The sequence below is a fragment of the Hetaerina americana genome, unplaced genomic scaffold, assembly GCF_022747635.1.
Source record: "Hetaerina americana unplaced genomic scaffold, ioHetAmer1.1.p SCAF_2, whole genome shotgun sequence".
Classification (NCBI taxonomy): domain Eukaryota; kingdom Metazoa; phylum Arthropoda; class Insecta; order Odonata; family Calopterygidae; genus Hetaerina; species Hetaerina americana.
Window position 1 is genome coordinate 14,851,356 of NW_027286763.1, and position 22,698 is coordinate 14,874,053.

The following is a 22,698-nucleotide window of genomic DNA, read 5'->3' on the forward strand; positions in this document are numbered from 1 at the left end:
AACCCAGAAATTAATGTTCCGAATAATATGATGGAAGTCCTTTTTTATCGAAACCATAAATGGACGAATTGAGCTAATAATTAATCTTTCCGAGGTGAACTCTGCCACTCGCTAATGATTTAAGATTTCAAAATTCCTCTCACCAGTATTAAATACCACAAAATTGATATAATTGATTCCTGTACGAATCGAAAAATAATTTTGGACATGGCATAATAATTGGTAATATTAAATTTAAATCATCTCGTTAGGAAGAATGGTGATTCGTAATATGTTATTCATTTGTTTTCCATATAAGGCAAAAGAGAGAGAGAGCTCAGCGAAAGCTGGCAACTCAGCAAGAAAATCCGGTTCGACGTCACTCTCATCAAAGTGCGGAGGGAGTAGAGAGGTTGGTAATTCGTTGTGAGTTGTGATGAGGCAGTGAGTTTTGCGAAGATACGGATTGTTTTAGTGTTGTGAATATAAACTTAATTTCCTCGAATACATTTTTGGACTTGTGATTTAGTTAATGGTTTTTCCTGCAACCCAAGTGCCTCCCAACATTCTGTTGACAACTTTTAAGGTAAGGATTGTGAAAACATGCTCTATGGTTCTGAGTGAAAGTTTCAAGTTATCCAAATCGTTCGACATCTTGGCGGTTTATGTTCATCTGATTACATAATCTGAGGGTATATAACTTCTTTTGTGCGTGTAAATCGTTGGACTGCATAAATAGCCGACTCTTTATTCAAGATATTTGAGTACCGACTAACTCATACAGCAGCTTGCCCAGTTAACATAGCTATTCTTTATTTGCGAACCGTCAGTTTCGTGAATATCGCCGTTTCAAGTGAAGAATTTGCTGATATCGGCACCCCAATTTCTAATAACATGTTTTCTGTTGACATTTTTGTATGTTGGTGTTTATTAAGTTCAGAATGGTGTCTCTTCCGTTGGATAGAGCAGCAACACTAAATTTTCGAATGAGTGCGGAATTTATTGGAAAATAACGTTCTACTTTAGATCGTATTTTAAGTCTATTTCATAAGAATCTGTCGATAATTTCGAGAAGTGGTCAAGATGCTTTTTTTTTTTCGACTTCAGGGGAGGGGCTCATAGCGTAGTAAGGTAGTTTTACGGCGGGGGGGGGGGAAGGGGTGGGCAAGGATGGCTGCCAGACGAGACGCGGCACCCTCAATCGGTTCCCAGACCTATCTCTCCCCCCCTGCCCCCCTCCGGTCTGGGTTTTCGCCCGCCTCTTGAGGTGCCAAGGGGGGCGGGGAGGGGACAGCTTGCCTAGAGAGACGGCGCGCGCGCATCTATGTGGCTGGGTGATTCTCTCTCCTCGTGAGAGTCCTTTCCGAGGCCAGGTGGCGTTTGTGCGGCGTGCTGGCGAGTCCGGCCGCCATCAAGCCACGGCGACGGCGTATTATATTATTATCATGGTTTCCTGCTATTCTGTCGCTAGATTTGCCAGGTTTTTTTATATATTTTATAAATGACATTTATTTGTTTCAGTGACACCTCGCCCACTGAAGAGGGTCTAAAAATATTTCGCAGCATTAATTAAGATGACAGTGCAAATACAAATTATTAATGAAAGCATGGTCTTCCTCGGCATTTGTGGAAACGTGAAAAGCTAATTTGATCATTAGGAACAGCATATAAGAAGGCACGAGAAACGTGTTGTTAACAAAATAAGGTCCACTGTAGCGCATGTAGATGGTTAAAAAAAGTGAATATATAATTGAAGAAGACGTGCTGGAAACAGAATTTTGTCCTTGAGAGCTGACTTACTGTAGAACCTTGACTCTAGAACTGTATAGAGCAAAAAATATTTGTTTACGACAAAAATTGCGTTGTCAATTTTCTTCGTGAAATATATTTTCCTAATTTCAGAATGGCCATCCTTATTTTTAATATATTAGGTGACTTTAACTTTGAGCCACCATTTGGTGCTATTTCATTTGGTTTCGGAGTGAATATTTGTAATATTCAATTTTGACCCCAATGGTAATATTTTGCTCAGACTTCGCGGGGGGTTCGCATCGCTTTACTTGCCGGTAAGTGCCCCCGTATCGCTCACCACGCACGCGTGCATTAGCATTCGTTTCTGCACTGAATTTCACGCGCACGCGTGTGAGAGGGGGAGAAGTCGTCCACTTGGGGGAATCGGGCGAAGGCGGGAGGTCTCGCAACTGGTTATGTGCTGTTCAAAAGCTGCGTGGAGCCCGCAGCGGTTGTTACGCGAAAATAGTTGCCATAGCGGCGGTGGAGGTTCGTTATATCCTGACCAGAATCCTTCTCTATACTTCTTCTCTTTTAAAAACCATGTTGCTCATCTTATATAATCAGGAAAGTTTTTCATGGCTTGCGGTTCTGAGGAACGATCTGCCGGAGAGATAACATTGGTGGAGGCGAGATTAACTTTTTGAAATTATTAAATTAAATAGTAGCAGCCTTGTCCCGAGGATTGATCTTGGACCTCTGGTTAGGAGCCGAGTGGAAGGCATCAATCAGAGGTTGCATGCTTTCTGCAGGGGTATCGGGGTATCCTTCGTCGACCTTCATCCGGCGATCCAATCGTGTAGGAATCCCCTGAACCGTTTTGGTTTTCACTACACGCCTGAGGTCGCCAGGTGTGTAGCGAGTAGGATATTCGAGCACTGCTGGGCTTTTTTAGATTAAAGTGTAGGTCAGCGGGTAGGTCAATAAGTGGGTCTCTAAAGTCTTCTTTGCCAAATTATGTAGCTTTAAATGAAGTGAGGTTCAATGCTGGCAATGGTTCATTTAACACGAATCGGATAGCATCTGACAGAAAATTTTATGAGGGATTCAATATTAACAAAAAGACGATCCTCTTAAAAAATGCTGAAACCCGTAATGTCAATGAAACATTATTTGTATTGGTAGCAAATTGCCGAAATTTTAAAAACAAAGTGGCAGAATATCATCACCTTATTCAAAGCACAGGCGCAGATATAATTATTGGGGCAGAAAGTTGGTTAACCACCGAAATTTGCGGCGGTAAAATTTTCCCAAAATCCTTTTCCATTCATAGAAATGAAAGCACAAATAGAATCGGGGGCGGCGTCTTTATTGCAGTTGAAAATTCTTGCGTTAGCAGGGTTGAGGTAATTCCAGGTAATGGTTTGGAAAGCGTTTGATGCTCAATTAAAAGTCCTCAATCCAAAAGAATTTATGAATACGCATTTTACAGACCGCCAGTTGACAGAGACAATTCAATACTAGAATTAGATCAGAAAATAAAAGGTTTTTTATCCCAACACAATGATCGCGACGTTATAATCGGCGGAGATTTCGATGTCCTTGACTGGAACACATACTTCTAAAACGGGTGGTGAAGACGAAGATATCTGCGAATCGCTATTGAATTCTTTTACGTTGAACTCATCGAATCAACTTGTACCTTCACTAACTAGGGGCGACAACATTCTTGATTTGTTGGTGACGAATACAACGGAAAAAGTCTTAACTATAGAAACTACGAAAGGAATTAGTGACCACAGGGCAGTTAATGGGAAGTTTTCGCTCCATGGGGTCCGAAATAAGAAGTCTAAAAGGAAAATTTACTTGTTTAAAAAAGGGGACTACAATGGCCTATAGTGAGTGTAGCAGAAACAATTCGCAAGTTGTAAGAAAAATAGTAATCACCAAAATACTTTGGATACGTGACATCACTTCCTCAAGATCACGCGCTCAGCAGCCAACAAGTTCATTCCCAGTAAATTTAGCAAAGATAACACGGAACCTAGATGTTAGAAAGGCATTACGAAGTCAAAGGCTGTGTCCCGCCAATATTAGGAAAAATATGAGGGATGATATCCCTAGCGATAAAATGAATGACGATACGTATGATTACAAGATATCTAGAGCCAATGCCAAGAATTAATTCCGGAAAGCGTTAAGGGAATTCAAAAGGAGATGGTTAGTGGAAAATTTGAAAGAGAAGCCTAAAGCATTTCGGTCATACGTCAGAGAAGTTCAGGGAGATAGGCCAACTGTTAAGTCTCTCAAAATTGATGAAGGCGAAAGAGTAGCCAGCAGTTTGGAAAAGGCTAACTTATAAAATTTCTTCTTTCAAAGCGTCTTCACTAATATCTCACAGAATACCCATGATAGTTAACCAAATCGTGCCGGTCAACCGATGCTCAAAATTGAAATATCATATAATGGAATAGAACGTTAGCTACAAAATATCAAGCCTAATAAATCATTCGGGCCCGATGAAGTACCCGCTCGTATACTTAAGATTCTACATGTAGCTTCGGAAATCCGGATCACGCTAATTAAATTAGACAGATTAATCGTAGAACATTGTTCGACCGCGGTAGGGTCATGTTCGGGTAAAATTATTCTGGTGTGTATTCACTCCCTGCCACACACCCTGGCGGTGGCTTGCAGGGTATATATAAATGAAATAAATTGCTTGTAATGTAGACATAATATTTAAGAAGTCGCTGGTAGATCATAAGGTTCCCAGAGATTGGAAAACGGCTAACATAACACCAATATTTAAAAACGGAGACAAGGAGGAACCGAGCAGTTGCACACCTAATTTCCCTCGCATCCATTTTGTTCAAGGTTATGGAACGTATAGTTGCTAGTTTGATCGTTTGACACGTCGATAGTCAGTAGTTATTAATGAAAAATCAGCACGGTTTCCGAAAAGGTAGATCCTGCGAGACCTAACTTGCCCCTTTTGTTCATGATATTCTTATTTCGGGATCGAGCAATGTTCCAGGGGACGCAAGTTTTCTAGATTGTAAGAAAGCCGTCGACAAAGTACGTCATAGTAAACTACTCGCAAAGCTAGAAGCATATGGCATAGATAAATATATCCGGAATTGGATTAAAGACTTCTTTAACGGTCGGGTTGAAAGAGTAGTTATAGATGGAATTAGCTCAAATGAAGTAGAACTTCAGGTGTTCTCTAGGGAAGTGTCATCGGACCTCTTTTATTCCTACTTTACGTTAACGACATTGACTCTATAGTCACTAGTAAGATACATTTATTTGCCGTTGCCATTATTTTTTGGAGAAAGAGCAATTCCCACCCGAACGCCCACTGCATTGTGAACACCGGAATGGAATGTGTAGACTTAATTAAATACCTACGAGGTGTTACCCTGACTCACAATCTCTCCTGGGTGAAGCACATCCAGGGAATATGTGGACAAGCTAAAAAAAAATTAGGATTTTTTTGAAGAGTACTGGGTAAACTGTGAGTAAATGGTCGAAGAGAAATGTTAGGAATCATTTAGAATATTCTGCTGGTGCTGTATGGGATCGTCACGAAGTTGGATTAATTGCCGAATTGGATGGCGTGCAGCGTAGTGGGTCCAGATTTGCAAAAAGTTGTTATGATAAACTTAGTAGCGTATCCAAAATATTAGAGCAGTTAGGCTGGGAATCACTCCCGGAGCAAAGGTTTATAGATTAAATCTCTTGCATGAATTGGAAGGATGTCTCTTTATGGTAGCGGTGATGTTGAAAATGTATTATTACCCCCATGGAACTACGGTAGGAAAATTGGAGAGATTAAGTGTAGAACAGATAGATTTAAGATGTCATTTTTTCCGCGAACGATAGGGGATCATAATGTTGTTCGACCGCGGTAGGGTCATGTTCGGGTAAAATTATTCTGATGAGTTATCACCCCCTGCCACACACCCTGACGGTGGCTTGCAAGCACATAAATAAACAATACACAATATAGCATTTTGACCCAAAATATTTCCCCGCCTACAGCCGCAGTACAACGTTATTCTGAACCCTCATTATTCGTGGGGAAGAATGGCATCTTGGAGCATCTGTTCCCCACATAATCTAATTTTATTTACAGGATCTATCTTACCGTAGTACAATGGTACTAATTATGCATTGTCAACGTCATTGCCAAAGAGACACCCAAATTATGAAAGCGGTTTAATGTTTATTTTAACTGCATTATTATCTGTTTTAACCATCATATTTAGTCTTCACCAAAAAACCCTCATATCTTTAAATGAAATTCCGGGTGATAAAAATCAAGCTGTGAATCATGTGGAATATTACATAATGGTTTTTATTTATCTAGCTGGAGAGATGGATCGATTCGTTAATTGACAGATTTCCATTTCCGTCAACCACCCGGGCTTTGTTACATAATGTTATTCCGGACATTCCAAGTGGGAAACCTTATGGCTTCCTGCTTCTGGCCGCTTTGTAATATGGCCTATTTTTAGCCTAGATACTTTTCTCGGTATTCTCATCGCTTTAATTCTTTCGTTAAGTGAAAGCGAATGGTCAGCCACACATTGTAATAGAACGAAATAACTATGGGATACATTTGCTTGTTCCCATGCTTCCGTCAATTTTGAACATCGCAGTGTTCTCTCTTTCCATGCGCCAGGCTTACTAGCGGTCGGTGTATGAGGCAGGAGTTCCCATTAACTGGTGCCCGAGAAATGATTGCCTGTTGTAGTTGAGTCAACTCGTGTGTTTTGTTACTCCATTCGTTTGTTCAATGTCGATGGATGCATGCACAGTGGCAATGCACACGCCTTGATAAACCCGTAGATCAGAGGATCATCATGCAGCACTTCGATCATGGATAAAATCGCGGGATTGAGACCTAGACCCGCGTCATTTTGCCCCAGGAAAAGTATTCATTGAATTATCAACAACACAAATTGTTTAATCCGGTGACCCAATTGTCAACAGTTTAAAAAATCACTTTCCAGGTGAGGAAGAAATTCATCGCTCACTCGCCTGGAAAATAAATTAGTCGACCCCTGAATACTATAGTACCCAGCCAGCCACCACGAGGGTGTGTGGCAGGGGTTGAATACACAAGACTAATTTTGACCCGAATATAACCCACGCATTCTACGAGTACAAATGACAAAACGATTCCATCATGTAACGCATTAAACTATTAGGTCCCTGGTAAAGTGTGTGATCATGAGGTCAAATCTTCTGCGCACAATGGTAGTGTGCAGCTGTCTAGTTCCAGTCTGCTCTATTTGCTTTTATTTATTTTTTTTTAATTGGTACCCTGCGAGCCCCCGCAATGATGTGTGGCAGTGGGTGAATACACACCTGACTAATTTTGACCCGAATATTGCTACCCCTAGCACGGTCGGACAACGTTATTCTGATCCCTTATTGTTCGTGGAACAAATTACTTGTTTAATCTATCAGTTTTACAATTAATCTATCTAATTTCTTTGACAGTATTACGCCTACCGTAGTACGAATGAAGTAATAATACGTATATATATACGCATACACACACTCCCTGCAAGCCACCGCCAGGGTGGTGGCAATGGGATGAATACACAGCAGAATAATTCTTACCCGAACATGACCCTACCGCGGTCGAACAATGTTATTATGATCCCCTATCGTTCGTGGAAAAAAGGGAATCTTAAATAGATCTGTTCTAGACTTATCTCACTAATTTTATTGACGTGATCTCTCCTTCCGTAGTACAATGGAGTAATAATACATTTTCAACATCACTGCGAAAGAGATCTCCTTCCAATTTATGCAAGTGCTTCAATCTGTAATTTAACCTTTGCTCCCTGAGTGATTCCCAGCCTAGCTGTTCTAATATTTTGGATGCGCTACTACGTAACAAGATGTTGAAAATGCATTCTTATAATTAGCCAAATGAAGTTACTTTCGCCTGCCCTCTGATAAAGCTATTGTGTTTTTTTCGGATCTTTAATTGATTTGGAGTAATTTCCTATAGAACCACTCTTCAAAGGATTTAGTCTCCTTTACCTCTTTCCTCGTCGTTCAGGTTTCACACCCATACAGGGAAACAAAGCTCATGTATTTTTTAAGTAGCCCCTTCCTTGCTCACAGCCTGATACAGTAAGCAGCGAAGAGGGATTTCTTTTTGTTAAGTTGCATATTTGAAGGTCTTTTCCTACTTATTGTTTTTTCTCTTATCCCATCTTTCTTCTTTTGAAACAAAAGTTAAATATGGCAATTTCATGCAAAATATAGTGCACTTCTATGACAGTAAATATGTATGGTAAAGCTAGTAGCCGTAGTATTTAGGGGAGGCCACCGACAGCTAAGTTCATTTTCGTCGTTAGGGATGGACAGGAAAGGGTGAAGGGTGGAGAAAAATCTGGCTTCGGCATTAGTGTAGGTCGGCATTAGGTACTTAACGAAGGACACCAAGGGATCCGCAGTTTAACGTCCCATCCGACGGACGGCGTACTCACTCTTTTAAGTGCCCTCCACAAAACACCTCAAGTAGGGATCGAGATACCACTAAAAAATATTCTCTAGTGTAAAAAGTAATAAATGCTCTACCATCTGGTAATGGAAGCATTTAAATTGACAAGAGTATTCTCGAAAAAGACAGTCTTACTAATCCGCATTTCCAGAGAAACCGTAGGCGGCCCTGGGAAAGGAACTGGTCCCTTATCTTGAGAGAATTTCACACGCTGTTGGTATTGGTTAGTATTGGGTGAACTCCACCTTCCCCATTCGGGTTGATTACTGTGGTTTGGTAATATATGTTTGATTAGGCCTCATTTAGAATATGCTGCCAGGATATGGAATCCTTATGAAGTTGGATTGATTGCCGAATTTGATCGCGTGCAGTGTGGAGGGCCTAGATTTATAAAACGTTGTTATGAAAACCTTATTAGCGTATGCACGTTTTTGGAGGAGCCAGGCTGGGAATCACTGACGGAGCGACGGCTAAATTGCAGATTAAATATCTTGCATATATTTTTAGGATATAGACGTAGATTAAAACTTGGATATGGCGCGCGAACTACTCTGATTTAGCCTCTATGAGCCAGTACGGCCGTCGAATGGGTAGATCCTGCGAAGGACAACTTATGCTTTTGTTCATTTTGTTTTGGGTTCTGGTGAAAATATCTCAGTGATTGCGGTTTTTCTACTTGTATATAATATTAAAAAGACCTTCGACAAAGTATCTCATAGGAAACCACTAACAAATTCAATGACATAGATAAAATATCCTCCCCATGCCTCACACCCTGTCGATGGTTTGCAGGGTATACTATATACATCAAAATAAAAAGAAATCACTCTGGGAGCGAAGGTTAAATTGCAGGTTACATATCTTGCAAATATAAATTAGGGCGTCTCTTTAACAGTGATGTTGAAACTGTATTATTACCCCCATCGTATTACGGTAGGAGAGATCATGTTAATAAAATTATGGAGATTAAATTTAAAACAGATAGATTTAAGACGTCATTTTTTCCGCGAACGATAAGAGATCAGAAAAACGTTGTCCGAACGCGGTAGGGGTGGAAATATCTGGGTCAAAATTAGTCTGGTGTGTAGTCGCCTCCTGCCACACACCCTAGTGGCGGCTTGCTGGTTTATAAAAATATAAAAAATAGATAACATGAAAAGACGATCAGCGACTTCATTTTTTTAATTCCGGCCTCCTTGACAGTACGGTTCCTTGACTTACGATTCACTATGTCCCCCTGTTCATCCACTTTTCCCATAGTCTTCGAATTTCCCTCAAAACCCTCCTCTCTTCCCCTACCATGCCAACCTCTTCCCCGTTTGTTCTCTTTCCACCCATTTTAATTTTTCCAAACTCGTAAAAGTCTCTTCCATCTGTCCATATCCTTTCCTCTTCGAGAGAATTTTTCTAGTCAACAAAACTATTCCCCATAACAATGTTTTCTTGATTCCCTGGGTGATCCGTCGGCAGCTAATGCATACATTAGTATTTTTTAGTTCTCTGCAAGCAGTGTGGCCGGGTGTGCGAATGCACACCTGATTAATTAAACATAATAGACAATCACCCCTCCCTTACTATCTCTCCAATCGTCCACATCTCAAAAAGCCTCCAGTATACGCCTTCCCGACTGCATCATGGACCGCGTTTCCGGGCTATTCCGGAAAGGCATTCTGGCGCCGGGTAGGGGTCAGGAGGACCCCCATTCACGAGCATCGTCCCTCCCCGGCGACGGCCCCCGGGTTGCAAGCCTCGGTCGCTGCGCAGTCGCCTCTGCCCCCTCTCCTCGCGCTGGGTGTTAGGAAAGGGGGGGCCGAGACGGTGCAGATCGATGCCGTCTGGGAACGAAGGCGGGCGCCCCTCGCATACACCCCTCCGCCCCCGCAACGCCCCCGGAGTGATTGGGTTGGGACGCCCCCGCGCCGAATCCCCGTTGTGTTTTGAGGGCGACGGCGGGGTAGCGGTTCCGATAGGATTTTGGGGGAGAGGGTAGGGCATCACCGTGACCTTTCGGAAACATCTGCCCCTGCGTCCCCATTCCAGGGGCTGCGGCGGGACTTGGGACTGATAGTGAGGTAGGGTCCGCAGCCGACGAATTGGAAAGAGATCTTGTCTCTTCGTATCGAGGGTACTAAGTGCTATGCAGGGCCGGATGCAAATCTATCACGTTTAATCCTAACACATTGAGAGGTTAGGTGATAAGATTGCTTCTGGAGAAGTAGTGGGAAATTGACCGCCGAGCAGACCATTGACTGGTATAAGAAATCCTTATTCCCTCGCATAATTCGCGATCAATGAAATAGGAAACTCAAGCGCGAGTATTTGAACTTTCTGCAATTAAATATGTACTGAATACACGTACCAATGAACTCTGATTGCTCTGAATCTCTGCTCTGCGGTCGACGACCGCTTCTGTTGATTAAAAAAAGGAGATAAAATTTAAAAGTTCCCATAGTAATAATTTTTTTGCGTTGAAAGTTATAAAATAATTAATTTTTATGTGAATTGTATTTAAAACGTGTTTTTTAGATCGTGTTCCTTCGAATGTATTGTAATATTGTAATGAACTAAATGATTTACATCTTGTGTTTACTAAAATATTCCCAGTGCGTCCCAAGCTTGGGAAGTATCAGTTGTCGCGGCCCTTTGATAGATTTGAGGTTGTGGATCACTGCTCGGCTGACTGGTGGCCCAACACCCGCTGCCACACTCCGTCGCGGAGGTTGGCATACGACTCGGTCCAATAAATACGCGCACTTAGGCCCTAAAAAAATTATTTTGCAAAATTTAGTCTACATCAATTTTGTCCCCTTTTAAAGTACTCTCCATTCGTTTCTACGCACTTATTCAGTCTTCTTTTCCACTGTTTAAAGCACCCTAGGAAGTCCTCGGCAGTTAGGCTTTTTAGTTTTCTCGTTGTTTCTTGCTTTTTTGTGTTCACATCCTCCCGGTGATGTCCCCGATTCACATTTTTGCATTTTGGGAATAGGAAAAAGTCGCAGCGGGCGAGATCTGCCGAATAAGGAGGATGATCAAGGATGGTAATTGAATATAGATGCAGTCGTGTAAAGATGCAGTGGATAGGTTGGTCAGGCAATCGAAAATCCGTGTGCATGCAACTTTAAAGGATTTTGGAAGAAAAGTTGTCCTAGAATGCCTCTCTCCTAGAGGCCAACTCCCTCGGACGTTTTTTTCCAGTTGTCTCCGTGCTGCTCGAGTAGGTTCAGTGGATTTGGTGACCTCACACCTGGCCCACTTCCCCCCTCGGCCATCTCCCCATTCACACTCTACTTCGCCGTCAGGATCGACCCCTGATCCATTAATCATTGAATGCTTGTTTTCATTTTACTCCTGTGCATGTGCTGCATACGTATACCTAGAGTTTCACTCCATGCCTTCGCAACAAAGAGCCTTGGTGTTTGATTGGCATATTATAAACATTTGCAGAGACACTCAGACAAAGGGATTACTGAGTGTGTTACGCATGCGTGACGGGAATGGGATGAGCGTCAATGAAAAGAATATAGGACGGGACGGGATTCAGGAATCTCTAAAATCTTGAGTTCGCTTTTTTATACTTGTATTTTATAGTAGTCTGTAAGCCACCGCTAGGGTGTGTGGCAGGGCGTGAGCACACACCAGAATAATTTTACCTGAACATTACCCTAATGCGGTCGAACAATATTTTTATGATCTCTATCGTTCGTGGAAAAAATGACATCCTAAATGCATCTACTCTACATTTGATCTCTCTAATTTTATTGATGTGATCTCTCCTACCGTGGTACGATGGCACTAGAATACATTTTCAACATCACTGCTGAAGAGACATCCTTCCAATAAATGCAAGAGATGTAATCTGTAATATAGCCTTTGCTCCGTGAGTGATTCCCAGCCCAGCTTCTTTAACATTTTGGATACGCTACTAAGTTAATCATGACTACGTTTTACAAATCTAGCTCCACTACGCTGCACGGGATCCACCAAAGCAATCATCAAGTCAACTTCATTAGGATCCCATATGCAAGCAGCATATTCTAAATGAGGCCTAACCAGCGAAAGATAATATTTCTCTTTGACCCCTTTATCATATTTTCCTAGTACTCTTCTAATAAATCCTAATATGTTGTTATCTTGTCCGCATATTCCCAGTATGTGTTTCATCTGGGAGAGTTCGTGAGTGATGGTAACGCCCAAGTATTTAATCGAGTCTGCACATTCCATTGCGGTGTTCTAGATGCTCTAGGCGTTCTGGAGGGAAAGGAGTGCACTTAAGCGCATTTTAAAAGTGCTTTAGAATAAGGTGGGAAAAGTAGTAGGGACATGAAAAGAGAACTTGCGTTAGGTTTTCACAAAGGTGGCAGATACATGAACGTTAAGTAAAGATGTAAAGAAAAGGCTTGTGACAGCTAAAATATGGAGCGTAGTTTGTCGCGACTGCTGGTTCAGTATTTCAAACGTGAGTTCGGTTTACACCACACTCTGTATTGAATAAAATACATTCCGCGTGTCCACGTTTGGGAGAGGCAGGGAAAGGGGGGGGGGAGAGAAAATTTATGTTGCCTGAATTAAGTGACTAACCAATGGCTCAAACGGTATTGGAATTGCGGTATTTCAAAACTGGCGAATGGGAGAAGATGATGAAACAGAGTAACTTGTCCTGTCGCACGGAAACTTGGGGATTTAATTCTATCTCACTGCTTACGACTGCCAACTTGAGTACTTCATCTGTACAGTGATGAAGAGCGTCCTTCAGAGAAATCCAGACGTGAGAAGGTCTAATCTTAAATCTGGTCCATGGTGAAGCGAGACTCATCGTACCATTAGGGATTGATAACGGCTTGCTGCTATCATCTGACGAAGAATATGCCCACAACCAAACCATTCTTAGATGACAGCATTCCAGGGCACACGCAATGTTTACGACTTGTCACAAAATTTCTCTCTGTGTAAGTCCAGAATGGGGGGGGGGGTCTGATTTTGTCCAGACCCGCAGAAAATCCCGAGAAGTAATCTTCATATGGACTCTGAAAACTAATTCAAGATAATGGCTAAACATATAGAAATTTAAAAATGCACAAGGAAATTAGATGTCTCGGTTTGTATGAATAACCCTACGTGTCCGATATTCTCCTCATGGTGAATTTTGCTTTTTTCAACAAAACAAGCCATTAGCAGCCTGCAAACAGCAAAATTTGATTAGTAAAAGTTCTTGAAAGTCTCGGTTTTTAAAGGTCTCCCTCAATTTGTCAGGCCAGCCTTCATTCAATGCTAGTGGTGCGGACGGCATGGTTGTAGTCACGTGATGAAGCAAATGGGGGTGCGGGACTCTTTTGAGAGTCAACGTGGGGAATGGTGTAACAATGGCCGGGCGGAACCGGAAGGAATTGTCCAAATCAAAGGACTTTTATCACCCCATTGCTATGCGTCCTAAATGACACCAATTTATCACTAGGCCTGAGCGGAATTCAGAAAAACAATTGCTTTTTGACCCACCCTATACTATGTAACCTTAGATTTTCAGGCAATTATTTGTGGACTGGCCAGACCCGACTAGAGCGATGCATAGCAATGATCTCAACAATTGGGTTGTTAATTGCGATCTCATTCGAAGAAGTGTCAGCTATCACAACAATGGGAATCTCGACCGCCCCAACGACGAAAGATGTATTCAACAATGGATCTCATTCGATCACAACAATGTGGAAAATAAAACTGAGCTTTTCCTTGTAGATAGTGTGTTCGGAATCGATCACATAAATATTATTTCTGTGCCCTCACTTTAGTGTTAACTGTCTCAGAGTTGCGATTTTAATCAATATTAATTTAAAGAGCATATTTCTCCAGTTGATGTTGGACGGGATGAAGGGTGTAAGGAAGTACACTGAGATGAAGAGGGACTTGATGTAGAGTAGGTTGCTGGATTGCGTTTTGTTAAGAGTCACGAAATATTTATTTGGTAGTTGCGTCCATCCAAAACCTACCATAACCAGTAGATTACTGAATAATAATTTCTCCAGTTATATAAAAATCACGAAGGAACTTGCTATTAATCCCGGGACGGGCACTATTTGTACATTTTAACTGAATGTGACCTTCTTGTGTTTTCATCTGCATGTCTCGTTCAGCATGTTTCCGAATGTTTTTCTTCCTGCACCACTACATCTATAATGTGTGTTATTTCCTTATTCTGAAATTGCGGAATACATGTGTTATACCGGTATAACTGCCATGCCTTAATCACTAACAAAAATTGTTGAAACTGTTTTTCTCACCTCAATTCGTATCTGTCTTTGGTACATTCATTTTCACTTTTTTGCTCGCATTTTTTAGATTGCGTTTTTTAGGCACGTGGAAACCGTATACGCATGTGGTTCTTTTACCGGTACTTGAGTTATACTTCATCCCAAGGGAAAAATGATTCATATGGGATGTTTTTCTTGCTGGAAGTTTTGCCGGACATTTTCGTGTGTTTTTAATCCAAGAGAACCCCATGATCGCCAAAGGAAATTGATGCTGACTTTATGCGATGGCACCTGTAAGAGGCAAGGGAAGCGACGAAAGGATTCCCATTGGACGGATTTGGACGCTCCATCAAAAGCTGCTAACGGGAGAAACCCCTGTGATTGCCACCATTAATGCGAGGGTGCCCAGGACAGGAGCCATTCCCTCATCAAATCCTTGTTCCTCTAGACATTTAAATAGCTACGTGTATGTGCTACTTTATTAATGGTTCATTTCACAAAAGGGAAATGCTCTCGACTGCATCTCAGGTAAAGAATTGCGATTAGAAGCGCCCGGTTTTGCTGATGATGTAATGTGGTCAACTGTGATTGCTAAGTCGCCCCTTCTCATATCCTCTGGACGATAAACATTTTGACTATGCAAACTTAGTTTATTTTTTAGGAATCATATATTAGCAGCAGGATTTTTGAAATCAGAGGTGTAGGTTAGTGTCTAAAAACCCTTCAGTGTCTAAAAAATAATTAGTTCTACTTAAATGCATGCTCCTCCACTAACCTTATGTGTTTTGTTATAATAACCCATTCTTTCCGAATGACCTCATTCGTGTTCTGTTCATCTGTTTTTAAGTTTCCCTTTCAATCCCTCGTCCCTCTCCGCGGGGGGAAATTCCTGCTACCTGCAACGTTGGGTCGAATTCCCTTCCTTTTACTGTCTCTTTGGGGGGTTGAGTGTTTTGTGGTGCATTTTCATGTGGTAGTGATGTTTCACATTCTTGCTTGTTGTGTCCTGGCTTGCGTGTTTTAGGATGGCTTTCGTGCTGTATCCTGGGGTGCAGTTTTTTGTTGTTTGGCGGTGTATGTGTTTGCATGAGTATTGGATGGAGGGAGTTTTGCATGAGTGTGTGCGCTGCTGGGGTGTAATTTTCCGTGTTGTTTTTTGCATGTGGTATTTTTCGTTTTTACGGTTGGTGACCTAACACCCCCCGCCACACGCCCTTGCGGCGGCTTGCGGGGTATTATGTAGATGTAGATGTAGATGTTAAATCTGGTTGGGGTTCAAAAAAAGAGCAAGTTATTTAGAGACATTTAACTTTGGAAGTATCGCGGCTGTCATTTCTTCTCTGAGTAACCATTGCTGAAATTATTATGACCATTGGTCCTGTATGAGGATGTTGGCGAATGCCGTCCGTCTCTGTGAACAAGTCGATCCCATTCGTGATTTCATTGGAGCCTTAATGAATTTTAGTCATCTTTCCTAAAAAATGTATTTGTTAATCCCCACGTCATCTTCATGGTTCATCTGGAGGCATCGTGGAATTTTGTTTTTTTTTATTTTCATCGAAGCGCGTCGAATAATTTTCTGGTCTCTTCACCCGAGGCGGTCGTAATTTTAAATTTTTCTGAGTATACTTTCTACCGTAGGCACCCCTGGGCATAAGGACTTGGGCTGGTGAGATTAAGGTCAGATATATATCTCTTCTTGTATTATTGTTTATGTATTTTGAGAATTTCAGTCTAAGCGATTTTGACTGTTTATGGAACACTAAAGCATGACGGTTTTGTTTGTCTTGGCAACGTAAACCTCCGCATTCATTGCGTGTTACTGTAGTCTCGTCTTTGCTCGTGGGCCATGGGTAGCTTTACCCTCGTTTCATGGTGATATCCCATTAATTATCTTCGCGATCATCACGCAATGATTTTTATAGCACGATTTCAATCACAAAATAGTAATTGTCAACTTGAATCGCCAGTTTTTTTTACATTGTTGCATACCGAGGTGTAGCGATTGCGGACGGCGGGTGGTAGTAGACACGTAAAAACTTCGGGAATATGACGTCATAATTATTCCCAAAACAGCTGCGGTCTTCTTTTGCGCAACTATAAAATATTTGTATAAGTTATTTGAAAGTATAAAGTTTAAATAACCATGTCCACATCAATTTAATGTGTCAAATTCGGCGAAAATGCGTTCATGTCTGTGTGTACGCGTTCCGGATATATAGAATAGTATCAGTGTCCTTCAAACTCTTAGCCAGCGATATTTCGCGGGCAGCGGGATATATATCGTGGGTTTGCTATATCATAAACCTCACCACATTACTTATCGCTGATTTGCTCAAAGGAATATCGAATTGTCACAAGCGTCCAGTGGGGAAGGCGCATGGCAAAAAGATAGGTACTTTCTTTATTCTCTTGTTATCGTAGACATGCATTTCGGCGCCACCTTTTGACAGGCTGTATGGCTCTCCTAAGAGTTCGTATTCAGGAGAAATAGGCATTCGACAAGAAGAAATCTATCCCAATAGCTGAGGCTTATGTCGTTTTCATGGCCCCGGATTACGTACGCTCGCATAAATATATATCTGGATAACCAATCTGTTTTGTATTCACTTTTTAAGGAAGGGGATAAATATTCAACGACCCTGACCCCTTGGAAATGCATATAAATCAAATTAAGAATATGTCACAATCAGTGACGTGGCGGTACGTCCCCTCCTAGTTGAATCCGGCCGATTGTCCCTTCAGGACTGTCCTGCCTCCTTGGCTACATCGGCCGGCGTGCCCAAGCTGCCCTTAGCTCCACCCAAGCTGTACGATTTTTCGTATACCTGAACTTTCTGGGAAACCATAGGTGACACAGGGATAGAAATGGCCCTTTACTCTAATGTGTGATTTTCACATGTCTTTGGGGGCTTATTTATCGGTAATCTACCGGCTAGGTTGGTTTTAGATGGACATGAGTCACAACACTACCAAACAGCCCAGCTACATTGTCCTTGCCTCCTTACAAAACACAACCAACCGACCCCGACCCCGGTGGCGGCGGGGTAACGTCCTCGTCTGCCATTCCAAGGGTCGCGGGTTCGATTCCCGCCTGGGTGAGTTTTCCTCCACCTAGGGCTTGGGTGTTTGTAAATGTGATCATTGTTATCGTTGTTAATAGTTCGATGTAAAGGCCAGAATGCGCTGTTTTCGGACTTATACTGAATAAATAAAATAAATAAATAAATAAAACCCTATTCTTGCATCCTTCGCTAAAGTGAGACCCCCTTGGGCATCCGGGCACTTGGATACATAACCGCCCCGCGGATTTGAGTAGTGATCGATCACCTTTCCTTGATAGCATGATTGGCGAGGTATCGGCCCGGAAAGGAAACTTTTCCGCTTGTGATCTGCTCGATTCCACCATTCCAACCAATCCTTTGTTTGTCCTTTGTGTGTGTTTGTATCCCGTTTTCTAATATCTATCCGTTACAATGTGTTCGCCATTTGGCGGGTTTTCGCGTTTGAATGTGTACGCACACAAGTATTCTTCCACACACACATACTTTCACACAAAATGCCATTTATAGATTCTCCACGATCGAAGAACAAATTTCTCTTTCACCTGGTGATCCGACGGCCCTAGCCGAGAGGGCAGTGTTGTGCCGGGGCATAGCTTTGCAAGCATTGTGGAGCCCTGGATCACTGTCACTGAATATCGACATTCATTTCGGGTGGCAATCCTGAATTCACAGAGCCGCCGGCGTCCCCCGGAATAATATCGGGGAGTGGGGCAGGAGTTATGGAGGGCGGCCCCATCCTCGCCCTCTTCGCCCCTCCCCCAGCCGGCGCACCCTCACTCTCCCCCTTCTACTCCTGCTGCATTGCAGCGGAGACGGGGGCGGGGGTGTGACGACCCCTTTCCCTACTCCCCCCCCCCTTACCGGCGCCGCCTCCCCCGCAACGAAGCCCACTCCGGGTGCGGGCCGGAAGGTGGTGGCGACTCGCTGCATTGGTGCTCTAGGGCCATGTTGTCAAAAGAGCTGGACCTTGGGGAAGGTTAGAGATTTTTTCTTATGAATCATGGCAATACTTGGTGAGTCTTCATGTTTCACTCAGTATAATACTTTACATTATTACAGGAGCTATTTTGAGAATCACTCACGGACCCTAGGCTAAACTACAGATTAAATCTCTTGCGTAAATTGGAAGGATGTCTATTTAGCAATGATGCTGAAAATTTATTATTCGGCCCATCGTACTGCGGTAGGTGAGATCATGCAAATAAAATTAGAGAGATTAAGTGTAGAACAGATAGATTTAAGATGTCACTTTTTCCACGAACGATAAGAGATCAGAATGAAGTCCGACCGAGCTAGGAGGGAAAAGTATTTCGGATCAAAGGTAGTCTGGTGTGTATTCAATACCTGCCACACACCCTATCGGTGGCTTGTATGGGACTATGTGATACGAGTATAATTAGTCTGCGATGTGTATTGTATAATAGTTATGGAGATCCGTCGAAAGCCTACCTTGATTGGCTGAGTATCTGGAGAAAATCACGAGGACAAAAATATTATAATGTTTTAAATATACACGTATTCCCTTTGCATTCTCCTCGCTTCGCCCACTCCTGCCCCGTTCCCCCGCTCTCCGACTCTCCCTCTCGACCAAAGCGACCAACTACGTCACTCCCGTTAAGCCTTTCTCTCTCACTCTAACATATCTGTGTAGCTCCCTTTGGTTCCGAAGCTTCCTTCCCATTCTCGTTTCCATCTCCCCCTCCAAATAACGTTTACTCTCATTAGGTCGAATCCAGCACACATGCCACTCGCACACGTCTCGGAGGCAACATGACATTACTCAGAAATTGGTGAGTTCCATCGAAAACTAGATGAAGCCAAGGATTGCCTTGACCCTGAAGTCCCACATTTCAAAACATTGCTTTTCTGTCAATCAGGAATTTAATCTTGAAGCACCCCCTCCCCCCCCGCGGTAGCTGTCTTGAGGACCTCTTAATATCTGCGGTGCAAAATAAACAAAAAACCATACGAGATTGTAATCGAACAATTGCAGGTGAAGTTGTTTGCTGAACTGGCCGTTCCTTCCGGAACGAGGGTCATCCGGAAAGTAGTACCCGTTCGTGAAATAAAGACACAAAAGTAAATATTAACAAACATAAAAAATTTTATTTGAAAGAGGATACTTTAAACTACTTCTCAACATAATCTCCAAGCAAATTAAGGCATTTGTCATAACGTGTGACAAGTTTCTGTATTCCTGCTGCATAGTCCTTCGCCGCCAGCTCATTGAGATACGCGAGGGACCCATCTTGCAAAAATTTTTGCATAATGCAGATGGTGTTTAACAATTTCATGAACAATTGTTCGAGAAACATTGGGAAAATGCTCACAGATGTCATCAATTGTGACGCGCCGATCGTTCCTCACGAATTCGTCAACTGAGCTCACCAGTTGGTCTGTAATGACAGACGGTCTCTCCGAACGCTCATCGTCGTGTGTGTTCCCCCTCCCCATGTTGAAGTTGCGACACCACCGCCGAACAGACGACTCGTCCATTACATTGTCTCCATACACCTTCAATTGGCGATGAATATCACATGGGCGAACGTTTCTTGCATTGAGGAATTTAATCACTGCCCTTACTTCACAACTGGCGGCGTTCTCAATTTTTTTAAACATTGTAAACAATCACAGAAACAACACAGGCAATGCTAGCGTCACGCAACTTGGCTCAGAGAAGGCAGACAAGCCACTGAAGCTATCTGACCTCGTCCAGCGGCTACTCGCGTCGTCAGCACTTCATGCGGCACGAACGGGTACTACTTTCCGGATGACCCTCGTATATCTAAAATAAACAACGGAATGATGGACAAAGTACCCTGAACGGTGTATACCAATCCTCCCGGCTCGCAGCCATCAGAGGCCCGGAATCAACTCTCCTTGCTCCTTCCAGGAAGAGGCACGGTGCCTCCTTCACCACCACTGCGGTTTCTGAGCAGATTGGGCTAAAGCCATCTCCATTACAGCAGTGAACACCAGTCTGATATTCAGCTCTGAGCATCGAGGTACGGAGTGTCTGGGGTACTTATATCCCAACGATACAGACGGTATGGTCTACTCTGTTCGGCATAACCCGATTGACAAATCAGCCATCTATTGCAAGGAAAGCGTTCCTAAGGTCCATCTTGGCTTTATTAGGTGGGGTAATACGAAAGCTAAGAAACCGCAGTTCATTTTTTGTGTCGTAAATTGAAAGAAGATGCTATTCGATTCTGACCAAAATAATTAAAGAGCCACTGAAAGATTTAGGCATTAATATGCTTGTCATAATTTCATCGTATTTTGGCATAATTATTCTTTTCAATGCGCCTCAAACTTTCATGAAAGAACGATGCACGTGCCACGAAAACTAGACAGTGATAGTAGAAGAAGCCGAATTTTATCAGAAATTTTTTTTTAATATGCACAGGCAAACGTTGCCTTATTTCTAACTATTTTAAGACAATCACACCTCTTTTTGGACATTACATAATGCACTTCGGAGTAGCATCCAAAATAGCAGTTCTTCGCTGCCTATTACCCATTGTAGAATTAAAGAGGCAGTGTAGTTTTTTGTGAGCTTCGGGGGGAAAAACACTCATTTTCCGAAAAGTAAAGTTCATGATGTGTTCTGGCTTTCAACCAGGCCAAGAATATATTCCGCTGCCGAAGTTTCGAAGGCTAGGACTGTCATCGACCTTAGTTCACAATGATCGAGTTAGCATTCAAAACATTGCCAGCAATGTATGCACACTACGTGTACAACGTTTGCTCGGTAAATGATGCAACCAAGACTACAAAAGTCAAATTTTCATCAGAGTAGGGCAATAGAATAATATTCTTCCAAATATTACCCTCCAACGCCAATACCAGCGAGATTTCCACGCATTTTAAGCATTCTGGAAGGTCCGAGTTGGAATGTCCGGAAGGGCTCGGGTAAACATAAGCTCTTACGATGATGATTTCATAAGGCTATCCTTTCAGATGGGTTTTAATCGAGGCAAAGAGAAGCCAGCCGGAGCCAGAACCGGACTGCAGGGCGACTGGGACAGCCTTGCACAGCTGTTCCCGTTCAGATAATCTCTCACAGAGAGGGCAGTTTGACTGGACGCATTGTCGTGGTGGAGTTAGCGGAAGCGGCCATGAATAGTCTGACGCGTGTGACCCTTTTTCTCAGTCTTTTGAGTACTGACGGGTAATTTAGCGCTAGGGGTCTGCCCAACAGATACAAAGCCAAGACGAACGATAGCACTCGGCATCGAAAAACAATGAGCATGGCTTTCACATCGGATCGGTTCATACTTTACCTTCTTGGTGGTCATACTGGAAAACCTACGAATCATCACGGACCAACATTGTCCAAAAAAGAACATCACTTTCACATATTTGCACAAATTCTCCAAAATTGAGCACTCGGTGGGAGTAGTCGGTCGGTCAAAACTGTCCAGGCCAGTTCAGCAAACAACTTCACCTGCAATTGTTCGATTACAATCTCGTATGGTTTTTTATCCAATAGCGGCATTCAGCTAATTACGGACGGACGTCCTCACAATAACATTTATCGTCCAGAATTCGTCCCCTCCCCTTCCCCCATGGCGTGGCCACAACTGAAAAATATTCTGTGTAAAATTTAGCAATTTATTCTCGTATTTGTCTATGGAGTGATTATTTATTAAATGGTTAATCATTAGTTTAACACCTAACATTGCTGAATAACTTAGTTGCAACTAACAACAGAGTAGAACAAATGAATCAGCATTGTTTAAGAGTTAAACATACACATATAAAAGCACCTGTGGATGTTAACATTTTAGAATATCTTACGTTTATTCCTTAAGCCTGTTCATTATTTGTGTTGCTTGGATAACTGAAGTGCTACGTATTGAACCCTAGTGGTCGTGATAAACATAGTGTCGGGGAATTAATAGTGTTTTCCAACACACTGATTGACTGTATGAATGTTTTAGGTGTTTGTGATAACCCACATTATTAGTGTATTTGTGATATTTTAGTACACTCACTGGCAAAGAGACACGTATTCGGAATATTTTTCAAGACTAACCATGATGTTTGTCTTTATCTTAAAATCTAAAGCATACTGCACTTACTGTGCATGTAAAACTCTCTATTAGTCAACTAATGCTCTTGAAAAAAGGGAAACTAAGTTTCAAAG

At 42.4% G+C, this 22,698-nt stretch overlaps 1 protein-coding gene across 1 annotated transcript in view; it reads left to right on the forward strand.

Moving 5' to 3' along the window:
* Window positions 1-363: 363 nt before the first annotated feature.
* The window catches only part of Akt (Akt kinase), a 132,206-nt gene continuing 109,871 nt past the window's right edge, over window positions 364-22,698 (forward strand). Inside the window, exon 1 of the mRNA XM_071585935.1 lies at window positions 364-565. The gene's annotated coding sequence lies outside the window, so the exon portion shown is untranslated. The remainder of the gene's footprint in view (window positions 566-22,698) is intronic.